A 24,658-nucleotide genomic window follows, 5' to 3' on the forward strand; every position below is an offset into this window, starting at 1 on the left:
CTTGGGTTCTCCTGTGTGTTCATCTGTCTCTCGCCCTTCTCTACTACTGTGACTCCCTCCCCACCCCATTGGCCACGATCCTCCATTTCTCTCCCAAACCATGTCTCTGCACTTCCTATGCTCCGTCCTCTTCTCTACCCTTAGTTGTGGAGTTTGTTCTGCCAGTCTTCAGGCCAATTTCTGGGGTATTTAGGATGATTTGATAGTTATCTGGTTGTATTCATGGGACAAGGGGAGCCTAGGGTCCTCCTACTCCACTGCCATTTTTTCTCTCTCCTGACGGAATTTTTCATACCAACCTTTTATAAAAGAAGTGTGTTTTCTTTGGGAGAGAGTCTAGAGTTTTTCATGTTTGGGCTTGTTAAGCCAGGGCCCACGAACCCCTTCACTTTTAATGAACAGGAAGATAAAAAAAAAAAAAAAAGAAGATAAAGAAAATTGGTGATAAGGATTTATTGTTATGATCTAAAAGTATTCTTAATAGCTGACTGTATTATCTAATTACCACCAAAGTTGTTACTTTTATAAATCAAAGTTATAATTTTGGTGAGACCCCCCACCCAACTTTTAACAGCAATGTAGCTAATCTTCCTGTATAATAGGAGAATTCATTTACTTATTTACATACGTGTTTTGCAAAAGTAATTTTTCTTGAAAGTCACTTCAGGAAGTTACATTACTCAAAGTTGGATATCCTTTGAGTGTTTTAATGAGATTAGAAGAAAAAAATCTGTTTGATTATACCTACATTGCATATTTTCCAGGCTTAAATTATTTTTGGCCTTGTTTAATGACATAGAACTGTAGAGATTTTATGTGGTAGGATTCTGAAGAACTTTGGCCTTACCCACGGGTCTCACCTCCAGAAGCGGAGTTAGGCACCTCTGTTTTTCCAGAAGGAGCCTAACTCCAAGCATGGCTGACAGTTAAAGCATCTGGTCCTGCTCTCTAGGTAGGGCAGAGAGCGGAACCTTTTAAAAGACCTGCTGTGGGGAATAATATTTATGGAAGCCTCACTCAAGGATATATAGTATAGCTTTACTCCAGGTTGGAGAGTCTAACCTAAGGGGTCCATCCATGGACGAGCTTTAGGTTTCCATGATTCCAATTCTTAATCTCAGGAAAGAAACTGAGGGTTGCTGGAGTGGTGGGGATGGGAGGGATGGGGTGGCTGGGTGATGGACATTGGGGAGGGTGTGGGCTATGGTGAGCACTGTGAATTGTGTAGGACTGTTGAATCACAGACTTGTACCTCTGAAACAAATAATACATTATATGTTTAAAAAAGAAGGAGAAGAAGAAGAAGAAGAAGAAGAAGAAGAAGAAGAAGAAGAAGAAAAAGATAGTAGGAAGGGAAAAATGAAGGGGGGGGCAATCAGAGGGGGAGACGAACCATGAGAGACTACGGACTCTGAGAAACAAACTGAGGGTTCTAGAGGGGAGAGGGGTGGGGGGATGGGTTAGCCTGGTGATGGGTATTAAAGAGGGCACATACTGAATGGAGCACTGGGTGTTATAGGCAAACAATGAATCATGGAACACTACATCAAAAACTAATGATGTAATGTATGGTGATTAACATAACATAATAAAATAAAATAAGTGCAAAATATTATGCCAGGGTGTTTTTCGAGAGGATACATAGCATTTTATCAAGATTCTCAGAGTTGTCCATGATCCAAAATATGTTAAGGACAGTACACTAGAATCACTAAAATATATCTTCTATTTAGCCTGACCAGCAGTGAGAGAACCAATTTGAATGTGTTGGTTGGTGTGAGCCTTTAGCTTATGGTGAGTGATTTTTTTAGTATAACACCTGTATGAAACTCATCTCTGTGTTAATTCTAAGAAGTGTTTAAAGTTGCTGTTTATCTCACTTCATAGTACCCACTTTGAGTCCCTTGGGAAAAATTTCTCTTTGGTACCTGTGTCAGGAGTACTTACCCTTCTCCTTAACAGCCAGTTTGTTTTAACCTTACTGTCTCTGAGAAACTTGTTCCTGCTATTGGCTTCTAGAAAGCCAAATACATGGTTTGCTCCTTGCATGTATAATCTCAATCATGGCTTCACCATTTTTCAGCACTTGAATTTGTTTGCCTCGTTTAAAAACCATTTTTAACATTTTTTTTTGTCTTGGTATGTTGTCAGTATCTTTGTAACTCATCTTACATATTACTTGGGACCTGACAAGTTTTATCTCAATAAAAATAATGTTTTTTTTTTTTTTTTTTTTTTGGAGGGACTACTTGTTTTTACTGATACTTATTTTTTTTAACAAGGCTGCTATATGGTAATACAGTATTTTATTCTGTTCATTAATAACTAATACTCAAGATCTTTTATAATATTAATAGAACTTAATCTAAAAGAATCAACTTACTTTGTTTACATTTCAATATTGGGTATGAGAGTCAAAATAATTATGGTCAAAATTATTACATAAAAAATTTTAGTAAATGCTCGTTGTTAGTCTACATACAATTTAGTTATTGGCATAAAGTTATTTAGTTGCCAGGGAGAACATTTGGTTTATTTCACTAATAGGAATATCTCTTAATGCTGGGATGGCCTCTTCTTGGTATTTCTTCTGCTGTTGATTTTTAGCATAGTTATCTGTGATTGTATGAATGGAGTTGAGTGGAGAGGTACTCATCATGTTTATTCCTAACAAGAGTGTAACCAATTACTATACTAATGAGGAAGTAGACGGGCAATGCAGCTGCCTAGTATTTTTGAGGCCACTAGGTTAATCCTAAGGAGTTTAGCCAAGATTCAGGAATAAATGCCCACACAAGATACAGGATGAAGCCAAATTGGGAGCTTAAGAAAAGAACAAAGCCATAAATCGCTCTTTCTGACAATGGCGACGGTGAATTTCCCACCATTTTCCCTGTGGCTTTAGACAATTCTGCAGGATTCGCCTCCCTGCGCAAAGGGTTTGGCAGGGCCGGGCTCGGGGCACGCCCGCCTCCCCAGGTCTGGGCCACGGCGCCCGGGCCCGGGCCCTGCCCTCTCGGGGGAGCTTCAGTTTCTTATTCAAGGGTTGGGGGGTGGGAGGGGCCCTTGACCTTGGGTCCTCGAAGTGCCCACTCAGGCCCCTTCCGACAGCTCGGCCACTTCAGCGCTGAGTCCCCCGTGCAAGCACCTTCTGGAAAGCCTGCGTGAGGGCGAGAAAGGGAAAAACTAAAGGAAAGGTGGGGTCGCTACGGCGCCCCCCGCTCCTGCCCAGGCGCAGGCACGCCGCGACCCTTACCGGCCCGGAGCGCGCGAGCGCCGGGGACGGCTGGGTCCAAAAATAATGTATTTATTGATTTGGTATTTTAACCACAGGTGTCTAATATATTGTCATGTATTGCATTAGATACTGGGAATTAAAAAGTCCAATAAGAGAGGCCCATACCCCCTTAAAACATGTGTTGTCTGGGAGGACAAGAGGAGATGCAAAATGTTATGCGTGCTTTGCTTGTGTCATGCCCTTGTGTTGTAACAGAGTGAGGTCATTCCAAGGAGGATAGTCAATTCTGACAGGAAAGTCAGAAAAGGCTTGGAACGGGAGTGACTGCCGAACTGGGTCCTGGGAGGCAAGTAGGTGTTACCACCAAAGAGTGATGCTTTAGATTTTTATTCTAAATCAAAATTACAACATTTTGGTAGACCCTCCACCCAACTTTGAACAGCAGTGTGGCTAATATCCCCATTCAGCAGAAGTCATTTAGTTATTTACATATATGTTTTCCAACTCAACTAATTTTTCTTGGAAGGCAAATAAAGGCATGAAGGCCAAGGAAACAGTGCCAGGTCTGGTATGTTTTGGAAACTGCAAATAGTTTGGCATGGCTGGAGTGTAGGGTTATGGTAAACAGCAAAGCCAGCCACGTAGGAAGGGCCTGGGTTCTGATGGGCCTTGTAAACCAGGCTGAACAATTTGATCTTTATCCTCAAGGCTGTGGGGAGTCAATGAAATATTTTAATCAGGGGAATAAAAGTATAAAATTTGGGTTTTATAAAATCACTGGGGTGTGTGGGATGGATTGGAGGGTGTGAGCTGGGAGTAGGGAGGACAGTTAGGAAATTATTAAGGTAGTCCGATTGAGAAACGTAAGTCTCACACCATTGCCTGGCACACTGTAAATGATGTATGTGCCCTAGAGGGGAAGGGTCTCCATTTTGTCAGGAGAAAAAAGGAAATTATTGGAGCAATACTGAAAATATTACCCCATTTATGAAAATGCATGCACACAAAAGGGTTATATTCTTATGGACTATTTAAGACTAAGGTCTGAAAAGGATACACACCGGACTGCTAACAAGTGGTTATAACTTTGGAGAGAGGAATGGAATTGGGAGAGAAGAGATGAAGGCGAATCTTCACTTCTTTACCCATTTATTGAGAAAATTAAAAAATATATATATCCATATATTATTTACATAACAATTTCTAAGAAGAATGAATGGGGAGTGAGGGAGTGGAGGCAGGTGTTGGATACTATTCTCTGGGGGGTATGAATGTGGAGGGTGGAAATAAATGAGATAGTGACCCACAGGGTACTGTCTCAGGAAGAACAGGTGAGCACAGCCCATCAGTTGACTGTTGGAGCACTGCTTGTGAGCAGGGCTCAGGCCTATGCCTTCCTTTCAGAAGGAACCCACTTCTCATTTACCTATCCCTTGGCTTCTCTCCTCTTCACTCCCACTCAAGGGAGGCATGGCCTTGGTTACTCTCAATGTAACTGCTTTACTTTGCTAAGGGAAATGATGCTTAATTAGTACTTGAAAGCAGAGCATTATTTCTAATTCACTGTATGGTCCAAGTCAAAGCACACCAAAAATCTATATCTGAACATATTCTGCATAATGCATTTTACTCTTCTAAAGTGTGAAAATCATAACTCTGTTCTTTGGGATGATTTGGGACAGATGTGAAGGGCCTGGATCAGAACACACGGTGGGGGCGGGGGGGCATGTCACTGCGCACTGGGCTTGATGTATGAGCAGCAGTGCCCACCGAAGTTCAGCCTGGCTTTGGAGTCCCATCAGAGGTGAGCCCTGCTCGGGGGGGTGCAACCGGACAGATGCTCTCTGCTGATGACCTAGCAATGTGATTTTTAGGAGGCCTGTATGAGTGAGAGTTTTCCAGAGAAACAGAAACAATAGGAGAAACACATGAGATAGAGAGGGAAGGAGAAGGGGAGGGAGAGAAGGAGAGAGAGATTTATTTTAAGGAATTGGTTCATGTGATTATGGAAGCTGGCAACCTGTCAGCTGGACACCCAGAGAAGAGCCAATGTTGTGATTCAATTCCAAAAGCTATCTTCTAGCGGAATTCCTTCTTATTCAGGGAAGGTCAGTCTTTTGTTCTATTCAGGCCTTCAACTGATTGGATGAGGGCCCCCCATATTATGGAGGAGGGTAATCTGCTGTACTCAAAGTCTAGTGATTTAAATGTAAATCTCATCCAAAAACATCTCCACAGAAACACCCAGAATAATGTTTGACCAGATATCTGGGTACCATGGCCCAGCCAAAGTGACACATAAAATTAACAATCACAGGGCCCTTACTAGCATAAATTCTAGAGTGGCCTGAGGTATCCAACCCTGGTTTGGATAGGACCAACTTATTCACTGTGATGCCTCAAGGTCGTGAGTCAGAGAGTTCCTGACAGAGGGACTAGACTGGCCTCCTGTTAATACCGAGGAGTTTAGTTTTGCTTTGGTCCCCAGCTATCACTGAGGCCCTAAGAAGGTTCCCCCTTGTATGACTGGTGCTTTCCATGGAACATGGAGTCTAGCTTATTTCTTCTTTCTCTCCCCCACCACCCTCCTCCTCCTCCTTTCCTTCTCCCTCTTCTTCCTCCTTCTCTTCCTCCTCTCCCTATTCCTCTTCTCCTCCTCCCTCTTTTTCCCCTCCTCCCCCTCCCCTTCCTCCCCCTTCTTCAATACAGTTGACATACAGCATTATATTAGTTTTAGGTTTACAACATAATGATTTGATATACATTGCAAAATGATTATCAGTTTAGTTAATATCCATCACCTCACATAGTCACAGATTTTTTTTCTTGATATGAGAACTTTTAGGATCTACTCTTATGAGAACTTTTAGGATCTACTCTTTTAGACACTTCCAAATATATGATACAGTATCATTAATTATAGTTACCATGCTGTACATTATAACCCCGGGACTTATTTATCTTCTAATTGGAAGTTTGTGCCTTTTGACCACCTTGACGCATTTTGCCCACCTTCCCACCTCCTGCCTCTGGCAACCACTAATCTGTTCCCTGTATCTATGAGCCCATGTGTCTTTTAGATTCTACATACAGTATGTCTTTGTGCTCTGACTTCTTTCACAGAGCATAATGCTCTCAAGGTTCATTCATGTTGTTACAAATGGCAAGATTTTGTTCTTTTTTTATGGCGGAATAATAATTCATTGTGTGTGGGTGTGAGTGTGCATATGTCTATCACATTTTCTTAATCCATTTACCCATCAACAGGCAGTTAAGTTGTTTCCATGTCTTGGCTATTGTAAATAATGCTGCAATGAACATGGGGATGTGGATACCTTTTTAGATGGTGATTTGTTTTCTTTAGATAGATACCCAGACTTGGAATTGCTGGATCATATGGTGTTTTTAGTTTTGATTTTTTGAGGAACCTCCATAGCATCTTTCGTTAGCTTTTTCTGGTTCTTTTTTCCTTTCCCGGACATGTATCAGTTAACTTTGCTTCTTTAGGATTCCTGAAACCCAGAATAATGATCCTATTCTAGAAGAAAGAGTGTATTATTAGAGCAAACAAACAGAGGATTCCCAGCAAGATCACAGTGATACACGTGGAGCTGTTTCAGGCTGCTCTTGTCTGTGATCCTGGTAGGACTACTGCTGTCCCTGGCCTCTGTCACCGCCATCTGCCCCAAGGGCTGCCTTGCTCTTCTCTTTTCATACAACTGAACTGGGCCTCAGAGGCCTGTTCCTGAGGACTGGTCAGCAGAGGGGAGTGGAGGCTGTAGTCTGATTAGGACAAGTGCTAGTTTTTTTTTTTTTTTTTTCTTTTTTTTTTTTTAAAGTCCTATTCTGGGCTGTTATGAGGAATGTCTGTTGCTTCTATCTTAGCATCAGCCTCTTTTTTTGTAGAGAAAAATCACCATTGATTAGAAGCAGGGATGTCAGCATAACTAGAGGCATTTCTGCTATAGGTTTTTGAGCCTGATGGAAAGTCCAAGATGATCTCTCTCTCTCTCTCTCCCTGGCACTGCTAGGAGAGAGCTGGGGATGTGAGGGAGTGGGATTAGGTGCTGGGCCAGCAGCAGGGGAGTTCTTCCATGTCTGCACATCTTCCTTATCTGTACCCTGGACACTTGGATGAGGCTTGGGTCTCCTTGACCTGTTCTCCTTATCTTTATGACCTCAGGAGCAAAGTGACTCCCCACTGGGAAGCTAAAAGGCCATACCAGAATACCACCAAATACACAGATTTCAGGGTGCCGATTTTGTAGCAAAATGGCACAACATGACAAACTCTCTTTGGTAGCTTAGTTGCTGTAAAAAAATAGATGAATGTGTTCCACTAAGTTATGAGCTTAGCTTGGCTAGCACAGTGTGGGCAAATAAGTTTTTAGGTATGGGAACATTTAGAGACTTTATGTCTGAATAATCAGATTTTTCTTTGAAGTAAGGGGCAACATTATGTCCAGGAGAGAGGTGTGGCTGTGGGCTGGGAAGCCTTAAAACATGGTGTGAGTTTATATTGCTGCTGTAGAGAATGAGAGAGGAAGAGACCTGGGATATGCCCATGGCAGCTGAACACTTGCCGAGGGTCCACCCAAGACTGGAGACCCCACATTTCTAATAACACCTAATGACACTAATGATTGTGTCACGTCCTGATAGATTTCCTGATAGATTTCCATTGCCTATGTTAAATAGTTTGAGTGCAGGAGTGGAGAAGTTAGATGGGTATATTGATCTAAAATTGGGGCTTGGCTTTAGAAGTGCTCGGAAGAAAAAGCAGGAGAATTGAATGATACCCCACAGAGTTTAGACTGGTAATGAAGTGAAGTCCAAGAGGTTAAGAACTGGCAGATCAATGGTGGAGTCTGGGTCCGTAAAGTCAATGAGGCTGAAAAACCAGCAGAGGGAAATGAGGCTATACTGTCCTGGAGATGAAGATGAAGCTGCAGCCCTCGGATGATGGCACGGCCATGGGAGTGGTGAGTACAGGGTGCTGGGTTTGATAAGCTGAGGATCATTGAGGCTAGGTTGTTATTGGGGCTTCTACATGAACGGTGAGGTCTTTCAAGATGATGAGAAGAGATGTGGGGTGCCAAATCCCAAAGTTTTCTGTGCGTGACCATGACCAATCAGTGGATAGCACCAACGAGAGGAAGTGAGGGTATGAACCTTGAAGGAGGAAAGACTTCATTCAGTATGGTGGCAGGAAAGTAAGAGTTGTAGATGCTGGGTACAGGAAGCCAGAAAAAGGCTTCATACAGTAGGAGGGAAAAGGCCTGATCCCAGTTGGAAATGGCTGTTCAGAAGAATTAACTGGACCCCAGTGTGCTTAGCTCCCAGTGGTGTTGCAATGGCCTGTGGTGACCAGCAAGCCCTTAGGATTTGAGTGTTGCAAGGGAGAGAGGTCTGGATGGCGTAAGAAAACATCTTTGGGTAGGGAGCCTATTTTCTGTTTTTAAAAACATCAGCATTGGAACAGGTGATCTCCAAGGCATCTTCCAACTATAGAACTTCCCTTAAAAGTTCTTTCCTAAATCTGAAAAAATGCAAATCAAGAGTTTGATCCCTTGTATTGCCCAGCTGAAAGACTATGGCTAGATTCTGAATAATATTTTCTTCATGTGAAAATCACTATTCCCTTAGAGATAGAAAGTAGTGTACTTTAGAAATTCATGGGAAAAATAGTTATAGTAAAAGGTGTGAGTTGATTAAATGAGATATATTTGTGTCTGGTCTTGGAACAGTTTACTTAGGAGGGCCAGACTCCGTTCCATGCCCGAGATAAGAAATTTCAATTCAGGGCATCTCAGACAGAATCACTTTTTTTTTTTTTTTTTAAGATTTTATTTACTTGACGGAGATACAGCGAGAGAGGGAACACTAGCAGGGGGAGTGGGAGAGGGAGAAGCAGGCTTCCCGCCGAGCAGGGAGCTTGATGCGGGGCTCAATCCCAGGACCCTGGGATCATGACCTGAGCCGAAGGCAGACGTTTAATGACTGAGCCACCCAGGTGCCTCCAGAATCACTTTTTGTGCATAAAATGTTTGTTTATTCCTCCAAAAATAATATTGAGATAGTGTTGGATGCCTTTATAGATGTCTGGGTTTTTTTCCTCTTTCTCAGCTTCATATATCTTTCGAAAGAAGCAGAAAGAATAAGTCAGGGGAGCAGACAGAATAAGGGAGTTGGAAAGTTGAAGGGGGAAAGGAAGAAAGGAAAAACAAATAAGCCCTCCCCCCAGATGCGCAAGAGAAGATCTAGGCTGAAACAGACTTTCATATTCAAAACTTGTAAGTAATGAGTTGTATGGGACTCTTGGCGTGCTCTTTAGAGAGTGGTTCCAAGTCTGACAAGGAGAAAGGAGCAAAAGAAAACAAAGTGACAGATTTTGTGGTACAGGGGAAGGAAGCACATTCAATAATTGTGATTTTAGGCTCCTTTTTGGGGGACGGAAGTATGAATAGAGTCTGAGCTCTATTTGCTTTACCACTTGTGTACTTTTATGACTTTTTTTTTAACTTTACAAACTATAGTAATTAACTCTTTGTCTTTTGATTATGAAGAATGAGGAGAGATCATACAAAATTTTCTTTGGGAACATGAGCCCTCTTATTTCTTGGTATTTTCATCCATTCCCCTGCTTTTCCACCACCTCCTCTACCCCCCACACAACTAATTACTTGGAACAAGGCACAATTTTAGCATTATTTCAACCAGCTGTTCCTTGAGGAATGGCAAATGAAAAAATGATAGTGACATGCTTCACAGAAACAGTATGGTTCAGCGTCTAGCAGTAGACGAGGACTGGGACTGCTGATCTTTGGCCCTAGGTCACTACCAGCCCTGGACCCTGCTTCCTTATCTTTAACTGAAAAGATGATTTCTTTGGACTGAGCTCCGAGGATTTTTGGCTCAAATTCTGCAGGAGGTTCGAAGAATCAGTTTCTGGGAAGGACTCATAATGTCATAAGAAATAGGCATGGCCAAAGGACAGGAGTAGGAGCCCAAAGGGGCACTTCATGTCGGGCCTGTCCCCAGAGATGGCCAGAGTGATCCTAAAGTGATAGACATGTGAGGCCAGCGTCCCTGAGCCCGTAGGTGGCTCTAAATGTGGCTCTAGGAGCCACTGTTGTTATCAGAGTGGAAGTACAGAGGTAGAACAACAAGCAGGAACTGGCCTTCTAACTAGGGGCTACAAGTGATTCCTTAGCAAGAATGTGTTGAACAGCTGTTCTTGACATTAGGGAAAAATTCAAAACTCTGGTCAAGTGATTGTTCTTTCCAGCCCTAGCCCTACCCTTGGTCCTTTTCTTTATTCTCACTTCTTTGTTAAGGTCATTCTCATGGATTCATCGTTCACATTTGTGCAGGTAACTGGTATATCTGGGTTTATATATCAGTTGTGCCTTTTTTTTTTAAAGATTTATTTATTTGCTTATTTATTTATTTATCTGAGAGAGAGAGAGCACGTGGTGGGGAGGGGCAGAGGGAGAGGGAGAGAATCCCAAGCAGACTTTGCCCTGAGCGCAGAGCCTGATACGGGCCTTGATCTCATGACCCTGAGATCACAACCGGAGCCAAAAACCAAGAGTCAGACACTTAATCGACTGCACCACCCAGGCACAGTTGTAGGATCTTGGGTATGTTGCTTAATTTCTTTAAATACCGATTTCCCCATCTGCCTAGTGGTGATACTAGCTACTAAAAGCTACTGTGTTAGTACTGTTGTGAGTATTAACACCGAATTACACAGGCAGAATATTTAGTATCATGCTGTCAGGGAGGAACCCTAATGGTCTCAGTTTATTATTCCTGAATCTCCCTCTTACACCCTTGTCTCTCATCTGTTCTCCAGCGTTTCAGTGAGCTACTGCTGTCTAACAAACATCTTGAAATCTGATGGCCTAAAATAACCATTTTATTATTTCTCATGATTATGTGGATTGACTATGGTTCAGCTGGATGGTTTTTCTGCTAGTACAGTTTGGGATTTCTCATCTGCAGTCAAATGGTGGCTGGGTAAGGAATATCTAAAGAGGCTTTACTTACATGTCTGTCACCATGGCGGTGGTAACTGGAAGCCTGTGGATCTCTTTATGTCTTCATGTGGTCTCTCCACGAGACTAGCTTGGGCTTCTTTACAGAGTGGCTGGATCTCATGAGCACAATTTTCAAGAGAGCAGGCTCCGGTGTGTAAGCACTGTTTACATCATGTCTGCTAATGTCCCATTGACCAAATTCAGTCAGTGTGGCCCAAGACTAGAGTCAGTATGGGAGAGGCTACACAAGGTATGACTATCAAAAGGTGTGGTTCATTGGAACCACCAAAATAAGTCTACCACATCCAGTTTCAAAGTCTCTGCTGTCTGGAAAACATCTTCATTTGGACGTCACTCTGTTAGCTTGAACCTAACTAACTTCTCTTCCAATCAAATGAGCAATTCATTGTTTTTTTTGATGAGCATGGAGCTGCTGCTGGATCATAAACTGGATATCCTTATTTTATCAACTTTCTCCACAAATTATTTCATTTCAGTTTTCATATTTCCAAGTTGAAACCTAAACACATTTCCCCCTTCTTTTTTTTTTTAACACCAAAATTCAGACTTATGAAACTCTTACATTTATTCCTTTGTTCTTCTCCCCGCACTGCCACCATCACAGTCCACATCCTTATTATCTTATACATGAACAGCCCCAGTAACCTTTCAGTTAGGTTTTCTTTAAACTCTACTTTTAGACTGATGTGTTTCTTTTCAAGAACCTGCAGTATGTTTATCATTCTTGTCTTGACCTAAACTTCCTGCTTGTTTTTTCTGAGGCCCTTATTTATCTGACCCTACTCCATCTCTACAACTTTTTTTTTTCTTTTTCACAATTGTGTGTCATTCACACTCCAGAACCCGAGAGTGAGGAGGGAAGATACTTAAAGTATGTTTAAATCCGTCTACATTATAAATATCTTAGAACACAGAAAGGAATGGAGGGAGCCAATGTGGAGACAGAGCAAAAGTCCTGAAAACAAGAGATAAAGTGGAAGAGATTTTATTGTTGCTATTTGCATTTTTTGAGATTTAGGTAGGAAGAAAAGGGGAGATCAGATATTTCAGGGGATTCATAATTAAATCACCTTAAGTGGAATTCCTTAATTTAAAAAAACTCGTGAACTGTCTTTTGTTCAGTTGGGACATGGCTCAGTTGGGTCATACATCCACAGTCTTTTCTTTTTCTTCACAGTCTTTTTTTATTGTTATCAGTGGTGCCAGGGTGTATGCTCTAGTGCTGGGCTTGGTACACAGTAAGTGTTTTATAAATGTTTGTTAGAGGGAGAGTATAAACAAAACGGTTAAATCCATACATGGATAAACTAAATAGGCATCGACAAAGTCAAATAAAAGGGTGTAATTTTTATATATTAAATGAAGAGAGATGTAGAACCTAGGTTTATGAGTTCACCATGAAATATAGACATCTGTTAAGCACTCAATACATGTACTCTAGACACTGAGACTAGAACTGGGGGGAATGAAGGCTTAGCTAGTAAGACCGCACAGTGAGCGTACCTGTTTCTTCCGTGGATAGAGCGTATAAAACATGTTAGGAATGTGGGAAGAGAAAGCCATTGTATCTTTTTTTTTTCTTTTTTGGATCTATGAGCCTTTGGATCAGATAACATTTTTAAAATGGGCGTTGATTGAATAGCTTCCTGTTCATTTGAGGAAATAACATTGTAAAGTGATAAACATAGAAAGGCATTAACCTAAGGAGGTTTAACCAGCATATTCAGTTATTCACTGGATTATTTTGATACCATTCATTTCCATCCCAGAGCACAGTATTTTTGTGAAACCAGTCAAAGTATTTAACCTCAGTAATGGAGATATTGTGTAAGGATATGGCCAACACTTTTGAAGAATCTTTCCCACCCCTCCAACTTTTAACCATTAATTTCAAATATCCTATTTTAGAGAACTCAAGTGCAGAGTAGTCCACTTTATTATCTTGGACTTCAAGGCCGGGACATTCTCGGGGTGGAGCCATGCTCTTCTTTAACAGTGATCCTGTTTTCTTCTTTTAAATCCTCCACACAGCTGAAGAAGGGGCCCTGTTTCTTACTAGAGCCTTTCAGGCAAAGGAGCGGTTTTCAACTTCCTACTAAATCCACCCAGCTATGTCATGCAGGGGATGCAGGGAAGAATTTTCCTTGGGAGGGCCTCCTCGGAAGTTTTGGAGATGGGCCTTGAGCTCTTGGCTGGAATTAGGGTTTTCCAAAGCGGAGGCTGTAGTACTGCTCCTCACTGATTGGGAGACGTGCTGCCTGGACTATTTTCATGAGAGTCAAATAAAACTCTCTTGTCTTAAGCCTGCTTTGAAAGGTGTTTTCCTAATGATTTTACCAGTCAAATAGAATGACTGTGTGGGAGAGCGCAGTTAAATAACTGGAACACTCTGGGCAGCTTCCATTCTCCACCCTGTGCCCCTACTTGCCTGCCCCCCTCCCAAACTCCTCCTTCCCCAGGCACACACTTGCTGCTCTGTTTTCTGTTCTGGAGCTGCCTGAATTGCATGATTTTTATAGATGAATGTGAACTCTTCAATCCAGAAAGAGGTGCCAGGAACACAAACAGTCCAGCTAATTGGCATTCACCCCTAGGGGAGGAGCATGACCAACCAAGCTGGTTGCATTATCTCCATGGGGCACTTAACTTTGAGAGAAACCTCAGACTTTCTCAAATCATCCAAGAAGCATTTCAAAAAGAGAAAAAATCACCAAGAAAAGGCTGTAATCAGGAGGGGCTCCATCTCTTGGGTATGTTGGATTGATGGCAAAAATACTTGCTGTGGCAGCTTATATTTTTATTGCGCAGCTTATCTGAGCTGTTTGTGATTTCAGGGTACTCCAGCCAGGTTCATAGCCTTTGGGAAGAGGGATTTCAAATTGGTGACCCACAAGCCACATCAAATTCCATCATAGACCGTGTGTGTGTGTGTGTGTGTGTGTGTGAGAGAGAGAGAGAGAGAGAGAGAGAGAAGGGGGGGTGAGGTAGGGAGGGGGGAAGGAAGGAGATGGGGAGTCGGGGAGATTCAAACTCTGCACTTGACTGGTACTGAGTAGTGGCTGCCCCACTAGCCGGGGACATGTGTCCTATAGTCCATGGTCCATGACCTCCCCACTCCTCCCTACTCCCCTTCATCTCATCAGTCAAGCTGATTCGCTGTTCTGTGTTACTTGCATAGTCCCTGTAGGCCTTTGAGTGGGCTACCCTGCTTTTAGTACAAGTATTTTCATTTTTTCATAGTGTTCCTTGAATTCTGAACTCCATTCTTCTGAGACAAACCAAAGGGGTTAAGGACTTTTCAAGAATTGATTTGCATTATAGAACTAAAATTTAGGAACATCAGCAGTTGTTTCTCGGTGAAAATATTTCTCAGCTGTAGCAGTGGCCGACCCTGACTGAAGGTCTGACTTTCAACTATTTTTTCCATGTCAGGGTATCGACTTCCTCAAGGGCCTGTCTGATGCTGGCCTCCAACAATAGAGCAGCTCTTCTAAAGCTTCAGAAGGGCCCTCTGGAAGAAATCTCATAAGTAGCACAGACTCCTGCCCCAGGGGCCAGGGAGCTTCCTGCTAACTCAGTAAACATTGTAGGAGACACAAAGAAATGTGAAGTGATCACATGTTCTGTATTCACCAGAGCAGTTCTTGGAGTTCTTTTGCTAATGAAAAATATAAAAACCTGTAGACATTCAGCTATGTGAGGCACAAAAAAAAATTTTTTGTCTTGTCTTTGTACCCCTTCCACCACCTAATGTTTTAATATGACAACAAACAAGTAGCACAAGTGAATTTACGCATATTTCTTTCTTCTGACCCTGTATCCTCACCTTTTAGTGGAAGTATTCAGAGGTTATGAAGAAGAGAATGGAAGAAATGGAGAACCCGTGGACGTAGAATAGCTCACAGACCATAAAATCAGCCTCTGAATCACTGAGAATTTGATAAGTAGAATAAGCCAACAAAAAAAATAATTTTCAAATACTGATTCCTCTTTGAACCATCTCATGTATTTTCCCTATGATTGTTAGAGTAAAATTAAAATTAGTATTAACTGAAACTTTACATCAGATTTTTATGTTGTATAATACAGTTGACCATTGAACAACATGGAATTTAGAAGCACTGATCCCCCCACCCGACAGTCGAAAGTCTGCATATAACTTTTGACTCCCCAAAACCTTAACTACTAATAGCTTAAGGTTAATCAGAAGTCTTGTCGATAACATAAACTGTCAATTAACACCCATTTTGTATGTTGCATGTATTTATATACTTTGTTCTTAAAGTAAGCTAGAGAAAAGAAAATGTTAAGAAAATCATAAAGAAGAGAAAATACATTTCCAGGGCTGTACTGTAAAAATTCTGCATATAAGTGGAACCACACAGTTCAAACCTGTGCTATTCAGGGCTCAACTGTATTGTGTTTTATTCCATGTGCCCAGATAGGACCGAGCTCATAGTGAGTCAACAATAAAATGAAAATACCTAAGTACCGTGGAGGCCAGTTATTTGGTCTATGGGCTGTTCTACCTGTGGGTTCTCAATTTATTCCATTTCTTTTTTACCATAGAAACTGAAGTTATAGTAAAAATAATGTCTAAGACATCTATCTTCCTTACATTCCTTGGCTTTTATTTTCTTCCCTCAAATAATTCTATGTATCTTAAAATATATATTTCAAATGTTAATTATTAAACTAGATGAGATTTTTAACTGAGCTGACTTTTTAAAATTAATTTTATTTATTTTGAGGTAATGATAGATTCACATTCAATTGTAAGGAATAGTACAGAGAGATTCTATGTACTCTTAGTTTTCCGCAATTGTAACGTCTTGTAGTACCATAGTGTGATATCACAACCGGGATATTGACATTGACACAGTCAAGATACAGAACATTTCCACCAAAAGGTTTCCCTTTTATAGCCACATTTAGTTCCTCAACCCCACTTCTGGAAACTACCAGTCTGTTCTCCATTTCTATAATTTTGTGGCCAACTTATTTTTAGAAACATTTCTCTAACCATTGGCCTCTGGGGAGAAAAGACCATTTAACACTTGTATAGGGTTGATGCCTTTTGTAGGTGGAAGCCTATGTTTATAGGTGCAGGCGGTCATTGATGCTTTGTGCTGGTGTGCCAGGAGACAGCGTGGGGTCCTGAAATCCAGATTACTGAGACATCAGTACTGCAACTCTTCTTGCCAGGGAATGCCCCTGCCGGTGGTTGATGGAATTTTCCTGCCTGATGATGCTACCTCCACAAAGCTGGCCAAGAAGTGCCCTTGGTAGCAGAGCACTTCAGGCCTCTTCCTGCTGCTAGGCTAGTCAGATACTCTCTGGAACCACCGGCAGCTGTGGAAGGGCTGTGGGAAGATGCTTTCTCTACCTGTCAACCTGTTGTGACTATTTCCTGAGGAGTGCTGAGACTGCGGACTCTTTCCTTTTCTCTCCATCTTTGAAGTTATGTGCAGCACTGCTTTGACCCTGTATTACACTTGGGACTTCTGGAATGCCTCAAGATGCCAAATAGTTTTTTCTTCCTTGCTGTCAGTCTGACTTAATTATCTGATGCCACTATAGAAGTAAAACCAATTGCCATTCTTAAATAAGCAGCTGTGTTATTAGAAGAGCCAGGGATCATCTGACGTCTGCCGCCATTTGGGCCTCTGTAGCTCAGCTAGCCTGACTGCTTCCATTTTAGGTCATGAAGTATGCCATCCAGTAGAGGAGATATTGGAAGAAATTGATTTTTGTAGGTCTTTATGGATTAGAATTGCTTGTAACAGCCCCCTCTTTGGCATAAATCAGCTGTACATTGTCAGTTAAATGTAATTAAATGGTATAGTGTAAAATCATGGTAAGAAATTTGGTATTTTAGACATAATGTATTTCACTTATTTTAATTTTAAATGGTTTTAAATGTTTTGTCATTATTCTCACATAATAAAAACAATTTTTACTTTATGGATATAAGAGTTGATATTAATGGGATCATAAAGCCATGTCCTGACTGAGTAGTAAGGAGGGAACTCATAGATTTCTAAGGTTCTTCCTGCTCTTCTTTTCTTCCTTCCTATTTTTCTTTCTCTCATATTATATTCAATTTAACCTTTTTGCAAACTGAGGAGTTGCTAAGAATTTTAATGAACCATCTGTGTGTCAAATGTTCTTACCTATAAATTTTAACTAGTCAGTTGAGTTGTGAAGAAAATGGGGTGTGGGTTTTGGGTTCTGGGATGAAAGGCAAAAGGAAATAATTAAAAAATGAAAGTTTAATGAGAGGGGCTATGTGAAGCTTGTTAGTTTGTGGTCACAAAAAGAAGAAATAAATATAGGTTGCTGATCTTTGTTGATTATCACCTCAAGTAATCCATATATATATGGGGGGGGAGATTTAAAGTTTTTCATTTTCAACAAATGAGTTTCTTGTGTTACCTAGGCTCCTTTGTCAGTAATCTACATTAAAAAGTTCTTAGTGCTTGGTCTTCAGCATTAAATTGGATGATTCCAACATACTTTTTGCACTCAAAAATATAATTCTAGTGGAAAGCTAATACACTCTATCACTCAATTTTAAATGTAAAACTTTGTTTTGAATGAGTAAGAAATTAAAATATGTTCAGTGTTCTGAGATGAGGATGCTAGGAAATAGGAGTACCTGTCATCTGCAGACCAGTGATATAGCATAAGAGAATCTTAAGCAGGCTCCATGCTCAGCGCAGAGCCCAGTCCGGGGCTCGATCTAATTACCCTGAGATCATGGCCTGAGCCGAAATCAAGAGTCAGCACTTAATGACTGAGCCATCCAGGTGCCCCTAGACAACTGATTATCTTCGTGTATTGAGAGTTTGTTTGCTTCTGTTTCAAATTACTTAAATGACAAATAACATTAATGCTAGCCCATCTAAGAAACACTGTCCAGTTGCCACTAGAAGGTAAGCTCTGTGAGGGCAGAGACTTTGTAGATGTTGGTTAAAGTTGTATTTCTAGCTCCTAGAATACTCCTGACAGAACAGGCAACCAAGACCACTTTGTTGAATGAATGAATGAATAAAGAGTAAACACGGGATAATAGGTTGAGAAATTAGTGTAAGTCTTTGTCTTCTCACTTTGAGAATAGTGAAACTACAAATTGATTTGCTGTAGGTAAAGAATCAGCCTCCCTATGGTAAGATATTATATATAGGATAAATGACATATTTTTATAAGATACCCCGGACTACATTTTGTAGGTCACATTTGCCCTCTCCTAGATATTCTCATGCTCAAGTACAAGGTTTCCTAACAAATAATATAATTCCTTGAATCTCAAAACAAAGCAATGGAAAAGAAATAGGTAGAGTAAGAGGCCAACATATTTGATGATAACTCTGTACTAAAACTTATATATGGAGAGAGATCTAATATCCTCTCATCTTCACTGTAGCCATAGGTAATAGCAGTTCTTGTCCATTGTGCAGGTGAGGAGGTAAGCTCAGCCTGTAAATGGTAAAGCCTGATTTTGAGTCCAGTTCTGTTTGACTCCAAAATCCATGCAATTTGACACCATGTTTTTTCTGAATACTACATTCTAATTTCTGTGGTTTATTTCAGTCGAACTTCTTGAAGAAGTTTGCATTCACTGTTCCCACATTCTTACTGTGGTTAAATCCAGTGAATACTTTTCAGTCATGTTAGCAGTCTGCTTTTGCAGCAATTGACCATGAAGGGCTTTTTGTAGGTCCCACTTGAGATTATGTCTTCACTTGGTTTTTACTCTTCCTGGTTTTCTACCGCTGACTACTCCCGTGGGGTTTCATTAAATTTATGGGTTATTTGGGGGGAGAAGTGACATCTTAACTATATTGAGTCTTCCCATTTGTAAACATTCATACCTCCCCTTTTAAGTCTTTTAAAAATGACTTTTGATAAAGTTTTAGAATTTTCTCCATAAAAATCCTAGGAACCTTCAGTTATTATCACAAATGGTATCTTTTAAAGAAATAATTACATGTTCTATCAGTTTGTTGTGAGTTACAGAAACTCAATTGATTTTTATATACTCTATATCAAGCAACCTTGCTGAACTATTTCTAATGGTTTATTTGTATTTTATTTTGACATTTAAAACACTTTATTTAGAAGTAATCTTAGATTTACAGAAGAGTTGCAAAGATTTTAGAGTTCTCCTATACCCTTCAGCCAGCTTTCCCTAAGGATAACTTCTTACGTAATTATGCCACTTTTGTCAAAAAAAAAAAAAAAAAAAATGATACTGGTACATTACTTTTAACTAAACTACAAACTTTATTTGGATTCCACCACTTTTTCCACTAATGTCCTTTTTCTGTTCTAGGATCCAGTCTAGAAGATCACATTTAGTCTTTGATTTTTAATGTAGAAAATCGTACCATCTGCAAAGAACAACAGTTTTGTCCCTTAGTGTGTGTGTGTGTGTGTGTGTGTGTGTGTGTGGTGTAGGTATCAGGTGTGTATATACATACCTTCCTGTACTTGCTTGGGCTGACCACTCTTACCCAGGCTCTACTTGCTGTATGTCCTCTACTCCTCCTATAAATATTGGTGCTTCCCAAGATTGTCCTTTGTCCTTAATTCACACCTGCTATACATTGTTCTGGAGGATCAAATCCACTTTATATCTCCCTGTGTGGATTCGGTGTAGCCTCTGTGCCCCAGGGAGCCACTTGTTTGCTACAACTACCAAATTTTTATTTCTAGTAGATTTCTTTTTTGAGCTCCAGATTCATATAACTGTCTTCTGGATATCTCTGGATTTTCCACAGACTTCCAATATGTCTTAAGGGAGCACATCTCATTGTCTTCTCTTGTCCCTCCTCTTGCATTTCCCATCTCCATAATCTCCCAGTTATCCAAGATAGATTCTGAACTCCTCCCTCCCTTTTTTCCTTCCTCTTTTTTTTTTCCTTCTTCTTTTTTCCCTTCCTTCCTTGTCTGCCTTCTCTCACCTCCATTCCCTTCATTCCCTTCCTAAATGCTCCTATTAATTCTATTTCCTTCATTTCTCACATGTTTACCAACTTCTCTCCATTCTAACATTTCATTAAATGCTCTCATCATTTCACACTATCAAACTCCTTAACACATTATTCAGAGCCTCTGGCCTCCACTCCATCTTGTCCCATGATGCTCTTTTCCACAGCACACAAAACTCCCTCACTCTCTGTGCTAGCCAGACCTAATCACCTGACTGACGTTCCTTGGATAAGCCGTGTTCTTCCCTTTCTCCTTTGGAAGTTGTATACAGATGCTTTTTTTTTGTTGTTGTTCTTACTCTTTTTTCCTGACTAACTCCTGCTAATTCCTTTGGTCTCTATTCAGTTGTCACTATTTCCGGGAAACCTTTAGTTTCCCACGCTGGGTTATATCTACCTTCTGAGAACTCTCAAGGTAGTTTGTATTTCTCTCATGACACTTAAAGTATTGATCTTGTTTAGTTATTGGTCTGTATACCATTGCTCTTCTCCTCGACAATACTGTATGTTCTTCAAGGTCAAAGAACAATGTTGTATTTTGTTTTGTGGTTCCTATTGCTTAGCACGGTACCTGACACATAGCTGTTACTAATAAATGTTTATTGAATGAATGACTAAATATATTCACCATTCTTGGGAACACAGACTTGTGTATCCAAGAATGACATTCTTTCAACAGACAAAACACCCTAAATGTCAGCTTCCTTATTTATAAATGGAAAGGGTACACTAGATGATCTCTGAAGTCCTTTACAGCTCTAACAAATTGGTATTTATGATTTTAAGATTTATCATCCTTGAGTATATTCAAAAGAAAACAATACAAATTCTGGGGGAAATTCCAAAGGAGTTCCAAAGTATTTTGAGCAGTGGCAATAACCCTGGAATAATACTTTGGCTTTTTGGTTATATTGCATAGTTAAATGTGTCAAATGTTAATAATCTGAGCACTTGAACATTTGAGTGGTTTATTTAGGATGATCAGAGTTTCTGTTCCTTTGCTAACAAAGCCAAATCATTTTAGGAAGACTAAATTTTCTTTTGCTGAAGATTTTCAAATAAAAGTAAGACAGCTGTTTCTCATGGATATTGTAGATGAGATTTAAAATGTAACTGTATAATCATGGGACTAATTGACCACTAAGGTCTTGCCTAGTGATGAGACCCTTCACTTTTGTGGTTTACAGCTTTTGGGTTTTTTGTTTTGTTTTGTTTTGTTTTTTGGTATAACAGAAAAAAAAAAAAAGAGTTGGATAGCACACTGTTTTTCCAAGTTCATTTTACTGAATTTAATATCAACATTAGAAAGCCACCAAAAGTCTATGTTTATCAAAATTGTTGACTTCTGTGTATCCAAAAACTTAATATTGTGAGTGGTCTCCAGCTTGCTGAAATGATCTGAGTTACATCAGTGTCCAAGGTCCAATTTATGTATTTATTTTTAAAGATTTTTTATTTATTTATTTGACAGAGAGAGAGATACAGCGAGAAAGGGAACACAAGCAGGGAGAGTGGGAGAGGGAGAAGCAGGCCTCCCGCTGAGCAGGGAGCCTGATGCGGGGCTTGATTCCAAGACCCTGGGATTGTGACCCGAGCCGAAGGCAGATGCTTAACGACTGAGCCACCCAGGCACCCCCCAAGGTCCCATTTAAAAAGGTCTTTTGGGGCACCTGGGTGGCTCAGTCGTTAAGCGTCTGCCTTCGGCTCAGGTCATGATCCCAGGGTCCTGGGATCGAGCCCCGCATCGGGCTCCCCGCTCAGCGGGAAGTCTGCTTCTCCCTCTCCCACTCACCCTGCTTGTGTTCCCTCTCTCGCTGTGTCTCTCTCTTTCAAATAAATAAATAAAATCTTTAAAAAAAAAAAAAAAAGTCTTTTAATGTACTTTTTTTTTTTTATAGCATATATATGTATAATTGATACAGAAAACCACATAAAACATCTCATCCTTTAATGAATTACTAGGTGAACATTCTTGTAGCTGTCACTCAGATCAAAAAACAGAATTTTGCCAGCCACTCTAAAAGCCTCTCTATGTCCCCTGTCACAGTAACAGTCCCTTGCTTTCCCAATACAAGTGTACAGATTTTTATTTTAATTACTTATTATTATTTTTTTAAAGATTTTTATTTATTTATTTGTTTGACAGACAGGCACAAGCAGAGGGAGCCGCAGAGGGAGAGGGAGAAGCAGGCTACCTGCTGAGCAAGGAGCCCGATGCGGGGCTCAATGCCAGGACCCCGGGATCATGACCTGAGCCAAAGGCAGATGCTTAACTGACTGAGCCACCCAGGAGCCCCATAATCACTTATTATTTCTTCATAGTTTCATCACACCAATAGGCATCCTTAAATATTCTACTTTGTTTTGCTTTTTAAATAGGTGTGTTTTAAGCTGTCAGTCTGGATTTTGCTGATTGTTTTAGCTCTCTAGGACTTGGCTATTTAGGACAAATGTGGCTTATTTCATGCCTCAGTTCTAGAATGACATTCTACCTGGAATATCATTCCTCCCTGTCTCCCTACCCTGTACCTTCTCCATGAAATTATTTCCTACTCACCCTTCAAAACTTAGCTGAAATCTCATCCCTCCTAGAAAGATTTTCTGATTTTCCATCTAATAACATGTCCTTTTCTGTAGTCCCATCGCACCTATATAAAACTCCAGTATCACACCAAGGGCATTGCTGCAATTGTTCCTTTACCCATTTTTCTCTTGCATGAGATGCCTTCATCCACCACACACTCACTAGATCCTTCTGTACGGCAGGCACCGTGCTAATGCATGGGATATAGAAATGGGTAAGTACTTCTCGCTGCCCTCAAGAACTGCATAGTCAGGAAGGGGCAGATCAGTATGGTATAAAATTGTTCTGAGTGGAGAAAACAGGACAATAGGAGAGTATAGAGGAGAGGGTCCCTATCCTAAACTGCGGAGAGAAGGGAGGAGGGAATGACCGCAGAAGGTTTCCACAGTAGATTGTAATTCCAGAGTCTAGCTCAGTGTGTGCCACAGAATAGTACTTATTATATAACAAACAGGAATGTTCTATTTTATAGTCATTTATTCAGGCACCTTTTAGGTGGCAAACTTCATAGTACTTTCATGGAGAAAATACCTTTTTTAATAGCTATGGAAGACACTTTTCAAGTGTATAACTGAAAACCTGTGTTTAAAGTAGGGGTTAGTTTTTATAGAAGATGAAAAACCAAGGCTTTAACATTTATCTAAGTATAAAAATATAAATTGATTTTACATTTCCAGACACTTTTAAATTTCCAGGCTGAGGATGATAGCTTCCCTGGTTAGGTGCAGACAGAATGGATTTTTATGGTTCACAAGAGCTGATGATTAAGTCATCCTCCATTTTTCAGAACACATTTTGTTTTGCAGTCCTGTCTATTTATGATATTTCCTTTCCTGACAAGTGCGGAAAATTTTAAAATGTACTCTTTATATGGAAATTTAATGTAATTGCTTTCATTTCCTTTCTTAAAGTACTTAATATTTAAACCTCTTATGAAGACCTTCTTCCCCTCTTCCCCCCAGCAAATGAAATGTGTCTTTGGCTTATGCCTTTGCTAAGTCATAAGATCCACTGGCTTTGCTTATTAAGAGTCTTCTAAATCTCAAGTATGATTATTGTATCTTTCCTCCCCATGAAGCCAGTGCAACATGGAACAGTGACAACTAAAAATCTAACTTGAATGCAACCAGATTTATTTTCACTGGATTGTACGTTTCAGTATTTTTGAGTACTGGCTGAGATTTCACATTGTACTGAATCTGCAGAGTATCTGAGGGACTCTATCTGGAACATTAGCACAGTTTTTATACCTGTTATGGACTGAATGTTTGTGTTTCCCCCCTCCCTCAATTTATACATTGAAGTCCTAACCCCAATGCAAAGGTATTAGAAGGTGGGCCTTTGGGATGTCCTCTCTCACCACTTTTATTCAACACAGTACTGGAAATCCTAGCCACAGCAGTCAGATAAGAAAAAGGAATAAAAGGCATCCATTGGTAAGGAAGAAGTAAAACTTTCACTATTTGCAGATGACATAATACTATATATAGAAAATCCTAAAGACTCCACCAAAAAACTACTGGAACTGATAAATGAATTTGGTAATGTTGTAGGATACAAAATCAATGTACAGAAATCTGTTGTATTTCTGTACACAAATAATGAAGCAGCAGAAAGAGATATTAAGAAAACAATCCTATTTACAGTTGCACCAAAAATAGTAAGATACCTAGGAATAAACCTAACCAAAGAGGTGAAAGACCTGCACTCTGAAAACTAAAAAAACACTGATGGAAGAAATTGAAGACAATGCAAATGAAAAGATACTCCATACTCATGG

At 40.3% G+C, this 24,658-nt stretch overlaps 1 protein-coding gene, 1 long non-coding RNA gene and 1 pseudogene across 2 annotated transcripts in view; 2 read left to right on the forward strand and 1 right to left on the reverse strand.

Annotated features, from left to right (window-relative positions):
- Window positions 1-24,658, forward strand: part of FGF2 (fibroblast growth factor 2) — a 69,750-nt gene that overhangs the window by 19,795 nt on the left and 25,297 nt on the right.
- The window catches only part of LOC144381372 (uncharacterized), a 30,658-nt gene continuing 6,768 nt past the window's right edge, over window positions 769-24,658 (forward strand). The window contains exons 1-2 of the long non-coding RNA XR_013446450.1: window positions 769-1,345; window positions 1,734-1,794. This is a non-coding gene — a long non-coding RNA (uncharacterized LOC144381372). The remainder of the gene's footprint in view (window positions 1,346-1,733; window positions 1,795-24,658) is intronic.
- Window positions 2,486-3,156, reverse strand: LOC118521092 (phosphatidylinositol N-acetylglucosaminyltransferase subunit P pseudogene; annotated as a pseudogene).

Source organism: Halichoerus grypus, chromosome 3 (genome assembly GCF_964656455.1).
Source record: "Halichoerus grypus chromosome 3, mHalGry1.hap1.1, whole genome shotgun sequence".
Lineage (NCBI taxonomy): Eukaryota > Metazoa > Chordata > Mammalia > Carnivora > Phocidae > Halichoerus > Halichoerus grypus.